The sequence below is a fragment of the Artibeus jamaicensis genome, unplaced genomic scaffold (assembly GCF_021234435.1).
Source record: "Artibeus jamaicensis isolate MK-2021 breed Jamaican fruit bat unplaced genomic scaffold, CSHL_Jam_final contig_387, whole genome shotgun sequence".
Classification (NCBI taxonomy): Eukaryota; Metazoa; Chordata; class Mammalia; order Chiroptera; family Phyllostomidae; genus Artibeus; species Artibeus jamaicensis.
The window spans coordinates 14,405,034-14,424,311 of record NW_026521812.1 but is presented as its reverse complement, the minus strand read 5'-3'; the positions used below and the strand labels follow the sequence as shown (position 1 = coordinate 14,424,311).

Genomic DNA, 19,278 nt, shown 5'->3' with positions numbered 1-19,278 from the left:
AGAGATATTTGTCGTCCTGTCACTACAGTCATTTTCTTCCTCAATTTATAGGAAATATACCAGAGTCCTTCCTGATATGTATTCAATAACCATTATTTAATTCTGGTACACATTAATCAATAAACAGTTTTGTTGAAATGATTTCTTTTATGTACTTTAAACATACTATTGCAAAAATCTCAGAACTACAGAATTAGCTAATTTGTGTAAAGTGTTTATTTTACTTATTTGGCAAAGCCAGATCTCACATCAGACCCATCAGCCAATCAGATTTACTGTCTCTCACAAAAAAGTGACTTCATCTCTTAATTCCATGCATCAGTATGTGCATTTATGAAATCCTCTCAAATCTATGTTCTAATGGTAGCAGAGATAGTCACAGCATTGACCCCTGCCAAGACTTTATTTCCTGGATGGAGTAAAGCAATTTTGAAGTTGAAATGTGTAAGTGATAGGAATCTTGGGTAAAAATGTCTTGTGATGCATAAAAAATAAGTAGAGATATATCAATCCCAGTCAAGCATAGCTCTAGATTTTGTACAAGCTCAGCTCCAAAAGTTGGTGCGAGAAGTAGGTAGGGAGAGAGAAGTCCATCACAAAATGAGCCACTCTTAACGAAGGATTAGGTCTTCTAGAAATGAAAACTGAAAATCGCACAGTAAAACTCCTAATGGTTCTTAGGAGAAAAGTAAAGGAGAGACAACCAAAAAAAATCAATGACACTTCACAGACAATGCTGTGATGAATTCAGGTTCTGAAGGACCTACAAATGGAATGAGAAGGGCAATGCCACATGCCTGTAAGAGAGTGGCAGAAGCCCGGAAAAATATGAAAACCGGAAGAAGGCTAGAATAGTAGAGAACTAGAAAGGACTGCAATAGAGGGCAGGGGGCAAAGACAAGGGAGAAACTAGCCAAGGGTTTCCCAGGATTCTGTACTACTGGAGATGATTCATACTCAACTACCTTTCTTTCATATTCAAGATGAAGAAATTGGCTTTCTGATTAAAAAAAGTAAAATTAGAGTCTAAAATATGGGATACAACAGTAAAAGGCACTAATTTCTTTTACATAAAATCAACTTAATTTCAATAAATTAGTCTACAGTTTATTGTAAGGACTTACAAACAGTTGTAAAAACTTCATGGTGAACTTTAAGAAATCGTGATTAGCTTTGAGGCATCATGCACAGAGAGAACTATATTCTCTAAAAAAGTGTATGAGTAAGTTCTAATAATTGGGTGATTCTATACTTACATGTCAATGTTAAAACTTTTCTAGAACTAAAAGCTGTAATAAATAGTTGACTTTCTGTCTTACAAAAATACCTTTTGTATCTCTCTCTCCCTGGGACCAGCCTGAATCTCTAGGTGAAAACCACATGGAACCAGATCTCAATTTAAGGTGAGTTGAATTTTATCAAAATCTATAGTGGCCCCAACATGCACCATCATCATGATTGGCATGTTCTGAATGTCCACAGCAGATAGGCATTGAAGCAGGGTCAGTATTGTCTTGAAGGGGAATTGAGGGGGTTGTTTTTGTGTGGGACTGGGTTTAGGTGATCTCAAATTTCTGTCCCAATTCTTAGTTCCTGGAGCTCTGTTTATTTGTCTTGGGTGAATTTGTGCTTTCTTTGACTGCTCTCTAGGTTGTCCCATTAGAACTTAGTAGAGGACAGTGTGAGAGAGCAGGTCTGGAAAATTGTGGAAGCACACATGTGTGCATCGTTGATGAGTGTAGGGGCAGAGAAGGAATTGCTCTCTACAGAGAGGGCTGTCTGGATTATCAGCACGATCCAGAGGAAGACTCATGGGAGGTGAATCCGCTGGTATTAATATTTATCCACCTCACATACAATCTCTGAAAAGCCCTTGCCCTTCATATGGATTAGGAGGCCCAGGAGAGTGTGAGAAGTACATGGATCATTGACAGAACCTTTTTTGTTTGCTGCTATTGTGTCTGCCCCTCACATCCACTGAAAAGCCAGTTATGTGTTTTATTGATCATTCCTCTAGCAGAGAGACCTGTATTGTCCTCACCACCATCATGCACATGGCCTTCAGTTTCTGCCTTGTGACAAAAGATGAGCTATGTTACTTCCCTCAACACTCTGAATGTATGCATTTCTAAGATTTGATCAGTTTTCCACGGTAAAAATTATTTGAAAATTGAAGGCCTTGTTAAAAACACCTATGGAGTTGCTTACAAGGTAGCTCTGAGGGGTGTGTGTGTGTGTGTGCGTGTGTGTCTGTGTTGAGATGAATGTCCTGGGCATATACTAAAGTGAAGCTGAATTTTTTTTGTCTGTGACAGACCCTATTCAGCAATCTTATAGCTTCCTTTATTTATAAACCAGACACTTCAGCTGTTTTATTAAAGACTGGATATGAAAGCTGAAGTGCTTTACCAACACAAACATCAAAAAGACCTAAGTGTACTTTTCCTCGTGTGTTTCAGATAGTTTTTCTCTTCATGGCTGATAGCAGTCAGAGAGAGTGCTAGAATGTAATAATACCTCACACCTTGAAGATTAAACACCTTCTCAGCTAGTGTTTCTGTTGCGACTTTGTTTCTTGCCACCTTCTATCGTAAGTACCTTGTACCATGTCATGTACACTCTTGGTTCAGTTTGAGCAATGAGACTATATTTTTCAAAAGCATTTTTTCTTCAAATAAGTAGACTCTGCCTTGTCTCTGATGTGAGCTTAGTTGCTGAATGAATAGCTTTGTTGGACAGTGAGATAAGAATATAATAGAGTCTATAATAACGATGCCAATCACGAATGGCAGGAAGGCTGTTATTCTTGGACTGCTGTATTTGTAAATCATGCTAGATTTCCCATGGCTTAATCTAAAAATGCCACCTTGTCAGTGGTAGAGGCTTACATTTTGAGTTCCTAAGAAAAAAAATATTTTATAAAGAACATCCTGCTCTTCTTTACTGTGTAATAAATAGGTTCCAGGGAAAACTCATATTGTCTAAGGAATTACCCAGGTGGGCTTTCCACTTCTGCACCTAATCCTGCAGGAGTCAGATGGTTTTCATGGTCACGTGTATGTAAAATGATTCTTATTTGGATTGAAGGTTGTTTATTATTATTATTATTTATACTATTTTATTATTATTATTATTATTAGTTATTTTGCTTTAGTGTTCTTTTTGCTTGAATTGCAAGCACCTGTTCTGAAATGTGCTAGCAGTGTGGGTTTGGCAGCTCTGTGGCCAGGGGCAGAGACTCTGTGGGCTCGTGGCTGTTAGAGAGAACAGGCCGTTTGGAGGACCAGGTAGAGGTTAGGAATCAGCTCTTAGAAACAGAAGGACTTGCAGTTGGGTGTTGCAATTAAAAAAAGCAAGTGTTTCCAAACTTTCCACACTTCTTCATGGAATGGATGTTTTTAAGGGTAAAACACCAAGGTAGAGAAAAATAAATTAGATGTTGTGTTCCATTGCTTTATACTTTCTGAGATGTTTTATTATTTGTCTTGAGAAAGTGGCTTCTCATAGTTTGGTTTAAAATGATTCTACTTTCATATTCCTTCTCTATACATGCCAATGCTTAAAAAACAGAACGATTATCACTGTGTAGCTATGATAGCACAGGGACTGTGGACTGCTCCTCTCTAAGGAAAGGACCTATTTCAAAGCATGTTCTTCTGTAAGGACTGACTGTGAGTTTAGAAATCTAAAAATCAGAAATGCTAGGCAATATTTTATAGTAACCACTTGAATGAGTAAATATTTAGAGGGACACTTTAGGGAAATTATAAGGAAATAATAGGAAAATTCAAATTTAGAAAGAACATCATATTGTTTCACTCAATCATTGCAGTTGAAAGATAAGAAAAATGAGGCTCTGAGGAACTGAAAATTGTCTTACAAGTTTTTGTTGTATAAGCTGGCTGTGAAATCCTGTTCTCCTGAACATCATTTTTGTATTCAAGCTCTCATGAACATGTTTGGTACCTCCTGTAACGGAACTATTCAGAACCAAATTTAGCTATTTTGTAATAGATACAAGATTTTTTACAATGCAGAAATTATAATCATAAATTGTCAGTTGTGATGAAGTAGCAAAAAAAATTAGGACCACTTTCTTTCATGAAGGAAAAAAAGTTCTAAGAGGTTAAACTCATTTGAAAGAATAACATGTTATAAAGTGATTTATTGTATATCATATATTTTAATTATAAAACACTTTCACAGATTTTTCTTTGTGTGTGCTCTTTACAAAAACTTGTGAAGTGAGCGGCAATTAACTGTATTTTGTAGATAAGAATTGGGAATCTCAAAATGCAACAGACATGTGTGAGATGGCAGGGCCGGGTCGGAGCCCCAGGGGCCCTGAGGCCCAGTCCCACTGCTCTTGTCCTTGCAGCTTTTGCTCTTTAATGGCTAACTGGCACAGCCTTCTTTGCCTCCTGTTATTATTTCTCAAATTTCATTTCACTTCTGGTAATAACGATGGGAATTTTAAAAAACCGGAGCGATTATAGTCGGGAATTTTCAAAATAATGCTGCAACTAAGGAAGCACACCTAGAGATGCTATTAAGGGGGGTGCGCCTGGTGTTCTGCTGGCAGCCAGGATGGGCAGAGGGGGGCATGCTGAAGGCTCTGACTGGCTCTCAGGAGCCGACTGGTTAATCTGAGGCAATTTGGCTATTTATTAAACTGCCATTATTGAAAATTAATTTATGTAAACTTATAATCGAACACAATATTAAAAACTAATGCTAAATGTTTAAGACTTGTTACTTTTTAATTACTAGTGTCTAAGCTTTTGATGTTATTTACATCTATAACATTTGAAGGGTGGAAATACTGTGTAATGTTATCCGCATTGTTGGCTTTGAATCAATCATGATGGAAGTACACCGTGAAAATTACAAGCGCTACAAATTCTTGTTTTGTTCATTGCATACACTTAAAAATGATGGAGAAAATATTAAATTTTAAATTGTTTTATGTCTGTAGCTGTTACATTGTGAATGGCACATACATTTGAGAAAATATTCTTCTGGTATTTTAAAACTATTATCTGATTCAGCAAAGAAATTGCTCGTGTCATTGAACATGGAATGAAGTCTGACATACTTTTGTCCTGTTAGCTTTACCTTGTAGATTCATTCCATAATGTGAAAGAAAGTATCAGCCAACACTGGTGATGGAGCTACACTCATTTATTAGCGACTCAAGTAACTTCTTTTTGAGTCAGATTGCAATCAAGCATTTATACATAGTTCAATTTTGTAGAACTGTTGTTGGGACAGAATAAAAAGAAACTGATGGCGGATTTTATAAGACATAGCAGGTCACCCTGAAATCAGTGGAATGGAATTTACAGTGACGATTATTATATATTTTACTTTTTTGTAAATTGCATGTTAGATGCTCTTAGAGCAGTGACATTTATAATAAACTTCTTTTTTCTTGGAGATCCAGCTGTTAAATTCTCACCAGAACACCATAGGATTAAGGGCATGATGTGTACTCTTAGCAATGAGAAGGATACCAGAAAAATCCATGATTGTTCCTTTGGAATTCTCTAAACATGGAGTACTAAGTATAAATAATTATATCAGTTTTCTTATTTGTACTTCTTTAAAAAAAGATTTTATTTACTTATTTTTTAGAGAGCAAAAGATAGGGAGAAAGAGAGAGAGAGGAACATCAATGTGTGGTTGCCTTTTGTGCCCCCCCTGCTGAGGATCTGGGCCACAACCCAGGCATGTGCCTTGACTGGGACTCCAACCCTTCGATTTCCCTGCTGGCACTCAATCCACTGAGCCACACTAGCCAGGGTGATATCAGTTTGATGCAACAGACCTCTATGAACTCTTCCTGTAGTATGGGAAGGGTTTCTTTTTTATTTGTGAGGAGTCTCAGCTTCTAATGCCGGAATGTGTTTTACATTGTGAAAAGTCACCAACTTACACAGATGAATGGAGGACCAAAAAAACCTCTCATTTGTAGGTAAGCTTGCGGTGTTGGCCTCAGTATTCTATCTCAACACTATCTGTTATTTCACTTTCCTAGTACCCAGTACCTAGAACAATGATGCTACCCTCTGAAATGAAACTCTATAGCTCTGGTGTATCTTTGGATATACAGAGCTTCATTTCATTAATGTGACTTCTCCAGATTCAATCATAATTTACGTATCTTTCATTCTATCCCCTCGGGCTCTGCATTATATCTTGCTACTGTAATAATATTCTCCGAGCAGTTACTACCATCCTCTCTCCAAGTAATATATTCACATTAACACTTCTCATTCTCTGGTTGTGCTTTAACCCCAATTGAGAATTCATTGTTTGGGATTCTAAACCTTGTGGTTTAATGGTAGTGGTGGTAAATATTCAATAAACAATTGTGTTTTCATTGATTGATAGTCCACCCTTCTAGATTCCTTCAATCATGCCCCTTCCAATATCTCCTGTACTGAAGGCCAAATTAGTCCTATGATTCCTTCTCCCTTTTATTGAGTTTTGGATTAAAATTAACTTATGCAAAATCTAGAATCACATATTGATTATCTACTGGTTTTTGGTAAAGCTACTGTGAGTTTTAGATCTGATTTGCTTTGCCATTAATATAGCCTTTGTTGGTTTTTATTTGAAATTAAGCTTGTACTTTAGTTAATCACATTTAAGTTCCATTTGTAAAGGCCTTGATGAGACAGCAGAAATGTCAAGAGAGAAGAAGAAATCATGAGGTGTCATGGTCTTTTGACTTCCAGTTGCAGAGGGGAGGTTAGTTATAGGTCAAAGCTAATGAAGGGAAGTTTTGTGGTCATAAGTAGCTTGCTCAGGTAATAACAGACTGAGAATCATACTGAGAATACATTCTTCCGTTTAACCCTTCTGTGGCTACTATTTGACTTAAATAGGAACATTAGGGTGTTACATGTATTTAATATATGAGATAGTAAGTGAATAGGAGGAGCATCACAGAGAGAGGTGAGTAATCAGGAAGCTTGGCTTTAATCCTGGATCTATCTCCTTAGGAAACTTAATTAATCTCTCTTAATCTCAATTGTATTATTTGTAAAATTTGAGATTGTTTTTAAGGTACTTCTTTTGTTGAGCTGTTTTAGATATTACATAAGATAATAAATATAAAATGCTTAGTAAAAATTTTCACTCACAGATGTTGATGGCAACAAGTTGCCAGGAGGATTTCAGTGAGGCAAAACCTCATCAAGAGGACAGTCAGGGAACTATTTCCCTTCAAATAATCTTTTATCTTTGTGGGCTACATATGACCTTCTCTGTTATTATTCTAAAATGGTGCTATTTCATGAAAATATTCTAATAAACTACAAATAAATTTGGCTACTTGAAAAATTATTTGTTGAAGTTTGAAGCATTGCTCAAGTGTTTTGATTTTGTGCAGTTTGTGAAGGTAGAATTATGGACTTACTTTGGATATTATAAATGTGGATCTAAGAACAGCACATCATATCTCAGGGCAAGGTTATGGGACAACAGCGCTGTGGTCTGTCATGGTGCATGGTTTAATTCCAAATCCAGCCTAAGGGTTTCTGCTTTACATCCATGTTTTCTGATTGCGTGTTATTCACAAGAGTTTATAGGTATAGTCTGCAACTACATCTGCAAGATTTATCTATCCCTTTTATTTGAAGTAATTCTATATTACCAAAAGACAATAGTTTGCATAAACATCAAGCTCCCCCAGAATTTATATTTGAGTCTCTGATATGTTAACAGATGGTAAGTGAGAAGGGAATGCAAATACTAAGACTGCCAGACCTCACTTACCCGGTCTGGTGAGCAACCTCCCCCGCCAGGACATTATTTTCTGCTGTGTGCTCCTTGGAAGTCTGAAGTGGTTACTGGTACAGAGGGTCATGTCGAGGTCCAAGTAGTTATGGAACTGTGCTGCTTTCTGAGATTTATGAAGCATGGTAGCCTATTAAAATATTCAAAGATTTCTACAGGAAAGCAGATCCAGTGTTTTCCTTTAAGTGCATAACACTTACACTTTGTATCATTTGTGTTTAATGAAACATGTTTAGAAAACTTTGTCCTGGATTACAGTTCCTTAGCTAGAAGCAAACGAAACCTAAAATTGCTTTTAACAAAGTATTTAAAGTTGATTTGCAATGAGATGAATTGGGTTGGAGCTTTTATGCTGAATTTTACAGCTAGATAATGTTAGGTAAGTTATTTTATTTCTTCCAGTCTCAGTTTCCTCTTCTGTAATAGCATAAGATATCTAATACTTATCTACAGGTTTTTATACATATTATGTAAGTCGATGTATGGGCAGATGTTACATAAAATCAGTGGGTATTTACTGACTCACATACTTCCCGCATAGATTTACGAGGCCCTATTTAACATGCACACATTGATGAGCCTAGTTTTCAGTCCCATGGTAAATTAGAATTAGAAAGAAACAAGTAGAAAGCTATTGAAGCAGCTATGGAACAGTAGCCACAAGGACAGTGATCCAAAAGTCAAGACACAGAATGATTTTATTGATCCATGGCATAATAGTTGATGGTTATAGTTCTTCAAGAAATGGTTAAATGATGATAGGAATCCTCCATTTAAAAACACATAGGCTGGCATGGGGCCAATGGTGGGGGGGGAATGGAGACAATTGTACTTGAACAACAATAAAAATGTGAAAAAATAGGTAGGGTATAATATTTGGGGAAAATACAACAAATGTGGTTCCTTTGGATCAAGATCTCTTTTGTTAGAACACTAGTCCCACTGGTGAGAGCTCCGCCCTCATGACCTAAACACCCCCCCAGAGGCCCACCTCCTGATAGCACTATATTGAGCACTAGGTTTTCACATGTGAAGCTGGGGGAGACACACACATTCGGTCCATATCACTGACCAAAGCAATTGGGCAGAAGAAATGGTAGTCTTGTCATCCAAGTCACTCAGGCATCTTGAGGGTGTGTTATCTGGTTGCTAGGACTCCTCTCCGGTCCTCTGTCTCCCAACCTCCCAAAGCGTCACAGCCTCTGAGAACACAATGGACCATTATAGCTCTGATCAATCATGTTCTTCTCTGGATGGATTTTCTAAAAGATGAAAACATGTGCAACAACAAAATCTGAAATATATTAATCTTAATATCTACAAGTGACTCTGAGAAGTTTCCAACTCCTACTTAAATACTTGAGAAATATGAATAAAATAAGGACAGAGTAGGAAGAACATTTTAACAACTGTAAACACTTTCGTAGACTGTCTTTCACCTGGGCTTTTGAAGCAAATGTGGCTCTCAGCTTTTAAATGGTTATTCAGTATTGATGCTTTACTATGAGTGGCATAGTAGGGATATAAAAGCTATCAGTATACCATCCCTTAAAGATAATTTTTAATATATATTTTATTGATTATGCTATTACAGTTGTCCCATTTCTCCCCCTTTATTCCTCTCTGCCCTGCACACCCTCTCCCACCAACATTCCCCACTCCCTTTAGTTCATGTCCATGGATACATATAAGTTCCTTGGCTTCTACATTCCCTATACTACTCTTAACCTCCCCCTGTCTATTTTCTATCTACCATTTATGCTACTTATTCTCTGTACCTTTTCCTCCTCTCTCCCCTTCCCACTACCCTGCTGATAGCCCTCCATGTGAGCTCCATGTCTGTGGTTCCCTTACAGATAAATTTTGAAAGGTACCGAGAAGGACTCATTAAATATCACATGTGAGACACAACACTAACAGCATAAAACATGGATATACTCCATCTGAAATGTTACTTAACTCTAGATAATAGACAAATGACATAATCAATAATGCTAATGGCTGTTGAGAAACTTTTATCCTTCTCTTTTATTCAAAATTTCTTTTGTCAGAAAAAACAAGATCACAGGCTAAAAGTTATTTTCCTGTAGCTCCTACAGAGCAGTTTCCCATTGGTAATTGTGTTTATATCAATGATGAGGAGGTTGAACAAGATGCTTGGACTTATATCACTGTGAGATTAATCATTTTTTAAGGTCCTTGTGATTTGTTGCTCTTGGAAAATTAATGAATTATTTATGCCTCACTAGTATGAAGCCTTAGATCTTGTAGGCTAATTATTAGTCACATGTGAAAGGATAGACTATTTATTCATTTAAAGCCATGTATTTCAAAAGGTGGTTAGTTTCCTAATGCAAGCAAATTATGTAACTGCATAATTAAATTTTCCTGATTCTTCAGATGAAATGTGGATTTATAACAGGACTGTAGTCATAGGTGGCCCGAAGGAGGCACACTCTATACAGGTTCTTCTCTTATTCTCTTCCTCAGCTCACTTGCTGTGCTTTTCTCTTGATATTCTTGTATTTCCTTTTTTATGTCTGTTTTTATTAACTTTAAGTTTTCTGACCCCACACTCTCTTTTTATTTTCTCAAGTATTTCTCCCATGTCCTTCGTACTCTCCCCACTGCCTTTTTGACATTATGATTCTCATTTCCCCTCATGTCACCCTCAAAGTCCTGTTTTCTCACTGTTTCCTCTGGGCAGTGCCGATAGTTCTCCTCCTCTTTCTGCCATTATTGTTTCTCTTCTGCTACATCCTCTCTCCTCCTTCTGTCCCACAAGAAGCTACTTCTACACTTTCATCAACTGTGAACCTTGAAACTCATTTAGGTCTGTCCTATTTTGACAGCAGAGGAGAGTGTTGTTTAAGGCAGGGAGTATGTATAGGGAGTGCCTTGTGTCCTGTTAGCTAAAATCTGTCTCTTGCCATAATCAGGAATGCTCATGAGATGCTCAGGAGAGCAGAATTTCAATTGCAGGGACAAGAGTGATGAGAGAGGGCTGCTGTGGTAGGTGAGGTGACGGGGAATGCACACTGCAGATCTGTAGGTCCTGGGCTGATGGGTGTGTTCTGGTGCAGAAGCACCATGCTGATTGCAACAAGGCAAAGTTCTAATCCTTGTGCACTCCATTGTCCAATTTATATGAGATATTTTTGTCAAACTAATTTACCAAATTTGCTGCCTCTATCTCCCATCTCTTGGTAGCCCTTCAGAAACTCCAGGTAGTGCTTTGTGCAAACTTGATTCCTTAGCACCTTTCTTGCTCCCAAATGAAATTCTGGACTTTCTTCTTCATTCTCGTTCCAACTTTCCTCTTTCTGTCATTCATATTCTTGGCATATGCTTATTGGACCCTATCTCTCAGCATCCTTTCCATTGGTTGACTCAGTCCAGCGTTTTCAGGGTGAGTTACCTCATTTGAACAGTTCTATCTATAATCTCCATATTTCAGCTCCTTGTTAAAATTTAGCTTTAACTTTATGTTTTTCCTACATGTTAATTTTAATCCTATCTTCCCTTCTCTCTAATATTATACATTCTGTTTATATCTAATAAACATTAATAAACTGTATACCCATCCTGCCTATATCTAATAAACATTAATTTTTTTAAAAGATTTTATTTATTTATCTTTTAGAGGGGAAGGGAAGGAGAGAGGGAGAGAAACATCAATGTATGGTTGCCTTTCATGCATCCCCTGCTGGGAACTGGCCTGCAACCCGGGTATGTGCCCTGACTGCGAATTGAACCGCGATTGTCTGGTTCGCAGGCCCATGCTCAATCCACTGAGCTACACCAGCCAGGGCTGAATAAACATTAATTTTTATGAGGATATAATTTCAGTTTTTTAAATTTTTATGCTTCTACTGAACTGTATGATAAAATGCTACAGAATGCACTGATATTGGAAGAATTATATAATATTATGTTTAATTTTTAAGGAATGGTTATTCTTACTCATGTTCTTTTCCCAGAAAAAGTGCCAGGAAAAAGACATATTTGTTGGTGGCTGGGATCTCCATCCAAAGACCTGATGTTCAGTTATCCTTTAAAATTTTTTAATTAAATTTATTGGGGTGACATTCATTAACAAGATTATATAGGTTTCAAGTATATAATTCTATACTACATCATCTCTGTATTGCACTGTGTGTTCAGCACCCAGAGTGGTGTCTTTCTGTCCCCATATATTGATCCCCTTTCCCTTCTCCACCTTCCCTCCACCCCTTTCCCTCTGATAACCACTGCAGCCCTCCTTCTAGGTGCTTCAAGGGAGCGTCTGCCAGAGCTGCAGAGCAGTCCAATAGTCCTTGTGACTGGAGATGTCAAGGGCTCTTTTGATAGTTTTTGTCCTATGGTATAATTTCCTGGACTGGTTTTTAGATCCTGTCCTTAAAGTCAAAATCAACGGAATATTTCCAGTTTCCCAATGAACAGTTGCTAGGAGAAACTGATGCTTTGGGCTTTTAATGATGCACATATATAGACAAATTTCCTATAATACACATGCCCTTCTTAGAAAGTGTGTTCAACAGCCACAGTTGAGTGGTCAGTCACCCAGGTGAAACTCACCCCAAACCAGCCACAGCTTGACATCAGTGGTCTGTTTGGCCAACCATTTTTTTAAATTTATAAAAGATGTTGAGCCAGAACTGGGATTCAGGTGTAAATGGGTGGATGAATCTGGACAACACAGGGGGAAAATTATAGACACATGAAGACAGAATCAAGGATAAGACCTTGTGGCATGAGGGACAGAGACAAAAACAGGCAGAGTGACAGACATAAAGGGAGACAGGCAGACACACCCAGTAATACAGAAATAGAGGGAGACATATCAATTAGTGAGAGAGAGAGAGAGAGAGACCAAATAGCTGCTCCAGATCCTAATGACTCTCCAGTTTCTGATTCCACAGCCACCCTTCTCCCTTTCCCCTGACCCCACCATCCCCAACACAATGAGAATTGAGGTACAGCTCTTTGGGCTGAAGCCAAGTTGTATTGGTTGTATTCCTATATATTCCTGTATCCAAGACCTTATAGCATAAGGTAGAGTTTCCCTCCATCCTATGTATATCAAACTCAGAATAACTCGCATCAGAACAGTTCCATGTTCCTGCTGTGAATTAAGAGTTCGTGGGTTCTGTCTCTGTATTTAGTAATGTGCCAAAGCACATTAGCAGTCACTGCCATAGTAAACCCACAATGAGGACATTCTTGCTGAACGATACTGAAATATTACTGCCAATTTTTGTAATTTGGAGTGCTTTATTATGTGCATTGTGGTAGGCCATCTTACAGGTCAAATAAGTTTGTTTTGTTTTAAACAGTTAATGAAAGCATTTTCCTCAGTAGATCTTGACCTTTTTTCTGCCCCAAACCAAGAGGCCATTGGTCTGTTTGCCAGGTTTGTACACTGTATCAGTGAGGCCAAGCTTGGGCTGTGAAGATAGGAAACAAAGTGGTTTCCATTGGCGTTCACTCTCTGCCAGGTCAGCTGGCCGGCTGTCCTAGAGATGTGCTGTGGTTCATGGGGGAGCCATGAGCCAGTAATGCATCTCAGCTGCAAGTAACATAGCTCATTTTATTAGACCCAAAACATCATTTTTATATTTTCAGTTCCACATACCACTGTGACTTACAGAAGAGTGATTCAAGTAGCACAAGTATGAAGAGAATCATCATATAGACACTAGAGAAACAAATAGTACTTTTCCTTTAACAGTTGAACTGCTTCACTAGCTCCCATATACATTTTAACTTAAAGTATGAATCAGTGTCTGGGGAACAATACGGATTTCTCTGAAACAAATGTTTGAGGAGGTCTAAAAATAGGTCTACTTCCTTGTGTCCTAGACAAGCTCGCCTCAACACTTTGTCTCTGTACCAGTCTGGGTTCTCCAGAGAAATAGAACCAACCCATAGGAGATTTCTACTTTCACCCCTCTCCTCTCCTCCCCTCCTTTCTGCTCCTCCCCTCCCTTCCCCTCTCCTCCTTTCTCTTCCCTTCTTTTTCTTGGAATTGGCTATTTGACTCTGGATTGACAATTCTGAAATTTGTAGAGCAGGCCAGAAGGCTAGAAATTTGGGAGCAGCAACTGACACTGCAATCTCAAGGAAGAAGTTCTTCTGCAGGGAAATCTCGGTTTTGTTCATAAGGCCTTTTCACTGATTGAATAAGGTCCACCCACATAGTCAAGAACAATCTCCACTACTTGATGTCAAGGATTGTACATGTTAACCAGATCTAATAACACCTCCACAGAACACCTAATTGTTTGTTTGGATACCTGAATACTAAGCCTAGCCAAGTTGACAGAAACAAAACCAGCAACCATCTGACATAAAACCAACCCCAAATCTGATGAGAACCTTATACATCATGCCTGGCAGACCCCAGCTTTCCTCTCCTGAAATACCCTTAGAGCACCCTGGGGTGGGGGGAGATCTGATTTACATTTATTTGAACTGCTGTACGCAGCTCGTTCTCATCTTTTGGTGGCTCTGAGCCTCCATGCTGCAGCTGTCTCCTAGAGCTTCAGTGAAATTCCTGACTTTCTGCTCAGCTTTTCCTTCCAAACCTGCATATTCCTTGTTTGGAACCTCCTTTCCCCACCACCCATTCTGTATTCTCTTGCCTCTGCCAGTGCTTTGGCTTTTTGGATTTTTTTTTCCTATTGAAGTGAACCTAACCTTTCTGTTCTCAAAAAGATCTGAACCCTTTGGCCTTACCTTTATTGAGTTTCTGCAGATCCCCATAACAATTATTGTGGTCGTAAAAGTTCTTCAGTGAATATACTGGACTCCCCACATATCTTTACTTGTTCCTATTGTGTAGCTGCAACAGAGTCACCCCTTGGCAATTGGACTAGTTCACCCCAACAATTTTACCAGCCCCCTCTCTGCATGTTAATTAATTGGCATAAGAATCCTAAATTAATAGGTGGTAGAATTAGCTTCCAATATAATGGAATTGTGACTTTATTCTCAGTTGGAAGCACTCTTTTCTCAGGAACTCAAAATTCTAATCTGATGGAACCCAAGGGAGTAGGAACAAGAAGCAAATTTTTCAATCATGTAGGTTTCAGATTTAGTATCATGAGGCTACTCCCACTTTCACTTTTAGTTCCTGAACCTGGCTATGGCAGGGGAAGGGGAACACTATCATTCATTGGTCACTGGTTTAAAGTACCCTAATCCTACCCTCTTTAGCTGGTGCCATTGCTCAGTCTTCCTAGGCCAACTGCCTCTAGATGAGGGAATGTGTGGTAAGGCCAGTGAACATGAACATGAGCCTATTGCTGCATTTGTTGCATCCTAAAATGATTTGCTTGGTAAATGGTGATGATTTTTGGTATAACATGTCAATGAATAAGACATGAATAAGAGTGTATATTAGATTTGTAGAGCTACCATAGCAAAGTACTGCTAATTGAGTAGCTTAAAAAAAAACATAAATTTATTCTTGCCCCATTCTGGAGACTAAAAGTCTGAAATCCAGATATCAGTACAGTCACCTTTACTCACTGGTATAGGAGAGGATCAGTTCCATACTATTAGCTTCTGGTGTTGATGGCAGTCCTTGGCATTAGTTGATTTGTAGCTGCAGAAGGATAATCTCTGCCTATTGTCACATGACACCCCCTATGTTCACATTGTTTTCTCTTTTTTAAAAAAATTTTATTTATTTATTTTTAGAGGGGAAGGGAAGGAGAGAGGGAGAGAAAGATCAATGTATGATTGACTCTTGTGAGTCCCCTGCTGGGAACTGGCCTGCAACCCAGGCATGTGCCTTGACTGGGAATCAAATCACGATTGTTTGGTTTACAGGCCCCATGCTCAATCCACTGAGCTACACCAGCCAGGGCTCACATTGTTTTCTTACAGGGAGATTTGTCATACTGGATTAAAGGCCCACCCTACTCCAGTGTAACTTCATCTTCACTAATTGCAGCTTTGATGAGCCTATTTCTAAATAAGATTACATTCTCATGTGCTGGGAGTTAGGGCTTCAACATATTTTTTTGAAGTGGACACAGTTCAATATGGCAACCTATAATAGGGTGCTAGAAAAAACATTATGTACTGGGAGTCCAATCCATATCTGGGAGAGGTATTTAGGTTTACAAAGAGAAAATATTCCTTGCACCTCCAAATATAAAGGATTTTATCATCACTTTTTCAGCAGGGAGATGACTGGTCCCCATGGAGAAAGGTATGCTAATATGGAGCTGATCATTTTCCTCTATGGTTGAGAGGCTGGGTACATAGTAAATGTAATATCCAGACCAGCCTGGAGAAGAGAAAGTTCATGTTGCTGAGCTCTGTGTGTAACTTCCAACCTTGTCACCATTGTCATTTTGAACAAGCCCTAGATTGGGTAGGGAAGCCAGATGGTTTCTGCAATAGGAGTCACCCAATCTCACTGATTATTAGGAGACAACTCTGTAGCAGATGCCCTTAGGTGGGCTTTTGTACAGGACATGAGTATTCTAAGAGTCCGCAACTGTTCCAAGAACTGTATCCACATACCTCATCCCCACAACCCCTTGTCACCAGTCCTCTAATCCTGTGTTTCCGGTCTCTGGTGGAACAGGCATACCATTAGCTTCTCCAAGTAGTCATTCTCGATCCATAGAGTAGATCATCTCTCCATCTCACACAAAATAGAAAACCAAATATGCAACCTAAAATTCTGCTTACTGGGAGTATTTCCTTTTAGGACTGTCTCACAGACTGCCACAAGTGGGGCTGAAGAGCAGCAACCTGCACGGTTCTCGCTCTGGGCAACAATTAAAACTGATATCCTGTAGTTTACTCAGGAAATGGGTTACAGCAGCGTTCTCAAATGTATTGTATGCTTTCTCCAAAATACAAAGACTTAATGCTAAATGTGGTGTGTCTTTCATCACAGCGGGAAGTTCAGGGAGCAGTTAATTATTGCTCACTTTACAAGGGATAGCTACACATGCTATACACCATCAAAGTATTACTGGAATTTTTGCAGTTTAACATTTGTAGAGTTTATGTCCTACTCAGGAGCACACATGGTTTTATTTAAATATCTAGGTACGTGTGACCTGCTTATCAGGCACATTAGCAGAATGTCTCCAATCTCATGGATCAGAATCATGCTTTCTGGGATTTCAGTATGGTCAAGATTCTTCTGGACTGTTTTATGACAGAGATCGGGACAGCTGATATAGTCTTGAGGTAAGAAACTTAAAGTATAATTCTGTTACTGTTATTTAGATAAAGATGAAGTTCTCCTGATTGTCTTTACTAATTCAAAACAGAAATGAACAAACAAATAAACCACAAGAAAACAAATCACTTCTTAAATTGATAACCACACACCGGGAGCCAGCTGCTGTGTTGATTAGCTTCAGTAAGGGCGCTGCATCTGGATCAGCAGCTGTGGCTGGTGGCACCAAAGGAATCAGGATCATTCTAAAGCATCCATTTGGCTTTTGTACCAGCCAAGCTGAAGAGTTAAAGAAGGATTATTGTCCTGACTCTGTCAAGCTTTGATAGTAGCACAAATTTCTGCAGTTGTTTCAGGGTATTGCTTTCTGATTATTATTTGACAGAAGAAATTCCAGGAGCCCTACTTGGCTCTTTCTACCATACTAACACTTACTGCATGGGTCAGAGAACCAAAATAAGGATGCTTCCAGTTGTTAAGTGTGGTTATTTCAAGCATACAATCAGGGACATGAGTAAAAAGCACCAGAAGCCAGTCGACTACTGAAGGCAGAGATGGATCAAGACTTCATTTATTTTCTAATTATGTGTTCACATTGATTAGTGTTAAATTGTGGGCAGTAATTAATAACTCCTGGGTGATATGGTCACTTCTTTTGTCCAGTTCACTATTACCCTTTTAAATGGCCATGGATCTTCTGGAGAGTTTGGAGAAAGATTTACAGTATATTTTTGTGTCCACACATTTCATGGTAATATCTTAAAAGACACTAGCCTTTGTCTCAAAAAGCTCTAGGTTCGTGAACTGGGTAGAAGACTCTGAATTCCTATTATAGCTTTTGACTCAGGTATTGCCTGACAGAGGAAGAATTCATCAGATAACATAGACTGAGTAATATTTTAGAAGTCTGACAATCTGTTTTATTTCTAAGATTCTCACAAAAAATATTAGCTGCAACCATATATTCATGTGAATCAGTACACTCAGGTTGCCATCTGTCTTTGTGGTTTATTGCACTAATTGTGTCAACCTTATCCCTAAAACTGAGCACTGCCATCTTGTCTCCACCACTGTAAGACCCGACCATTCTCCTTGAGTTTAGGGAGCCCAACTTTTCATCAACAGCTCCGGCCTGCAGAGAGCAACCACACAGAACTTTGTGGGGGATACTGGTGCTCACTACCAAAGTATTCATATTTCTTTGGGGAAGAAATTGTCCTTCGGTCCCTCCTGGAGGTACAGAAGGGTTAGTTACACAAATCGGGTCTGCTCCAGGGTTCCCATTTACCCTCTGCCTTTGATGTCTTTCCTCTTTGTTGCAGAGAAGTCCCAGCATTTCAATCTAATTTCTGTCTAAAAATAAATAAATAAAATCTTTAATTTCTGTAGGTCATCATTGAGTCCAGGCTTCAAGTCTACCCAAGGTGTTTCAGCTGAAACAATATATCTAGAATCTTAGGTAAGCTTTCCCATATTGATAAATTTACCTTGAACCAAATTCATATTTTTATCTCCTTGATTTTACTCCTTTGGAGTATATTTCTAAACATATTTCCCCCTCCTCCCATTCTCTGGCTATAAAATTGGTAACATCCTGTCATCCCCTTAATGGAGAATCTATCTCATCTTTGAGAATATTTTGCAGTTCTCCTCCTGGCCATGGAAGCAATGAATGATGGTAGAGGTTAACCTTGAGGATAATGGGAATGTCCTTGCTAGACAGGTGTTCCAGATGAAGTCATTAAAAATAGTTTTCTCAGACAAGCTGGAGGGACTGCTTCAACTAGCAAGGAAAACTCAAAGAGTTTTGAGAGTTCAAGTTAAGAATTTCATCTCAAGTCTCAGTGTTCCACATTTTTCAATCATTGTCTCATTATTAAAAGCCTCTCAGATTACAGTTAGAACCCAGTAAGTGTGGGGCCCTGAGACTTGAGATGCATTGCTAATCTTAACTTGAACTTTCAAAGCCCACTGAATGCACATATTTAATCATTATGGCGACTCTTCAACCTAGACCATTAAGTTTTGGTTCCAGTCATTAACTGGACATTAACTATGTCTGTCCTATATGTACACAACATGAAAGATACATTTAAAGCTGATTAGAACCATCTGAGTTCTCCATCATGTCTTGAGTTAAAAATTCAAGGTACTAAGCTCATATTTTTATTTCTGTGAGATCCCCAGTAGAGTAAGGAGTCTAGAATCCTTATCACCATAATTACATGACACAGATACTAAATCTCCCCCAAACTTGCCCTCCA

The 19,278-nt window shown here is 38.6% G+C and overlaps 1 long non-coding RNA gene across 4 annotated transcripts in view; it reads left to right on the top strand.

The window, feature by feature from the left end:
• Window positions 1-1,346: 1,346 nt before the first annotated feature.
• LOC128627342 (uncharacterized) overlaps window positions 1,347-19,278 on the top strand; it is a 49,233-nt gene continuing 31,301 nt past the window's right edge. For 3 of the 4 annotated variants that reach the window (XR_008391512.1, XR_008391513.1, XR_008391510.1), the window contains exons 1-2: window positions 1,347-1,403; window positions 2,460-2,590. This is a non-coding gene — a long non-coding RNA (uncharacterized LOC128627342). The remainder of the gene's footprint in view (window positions 1,404-2,459; window positions 2,591-19,278) is intronic. The other variant, XR_008391511.1, reaches the window with a different exon arrangement.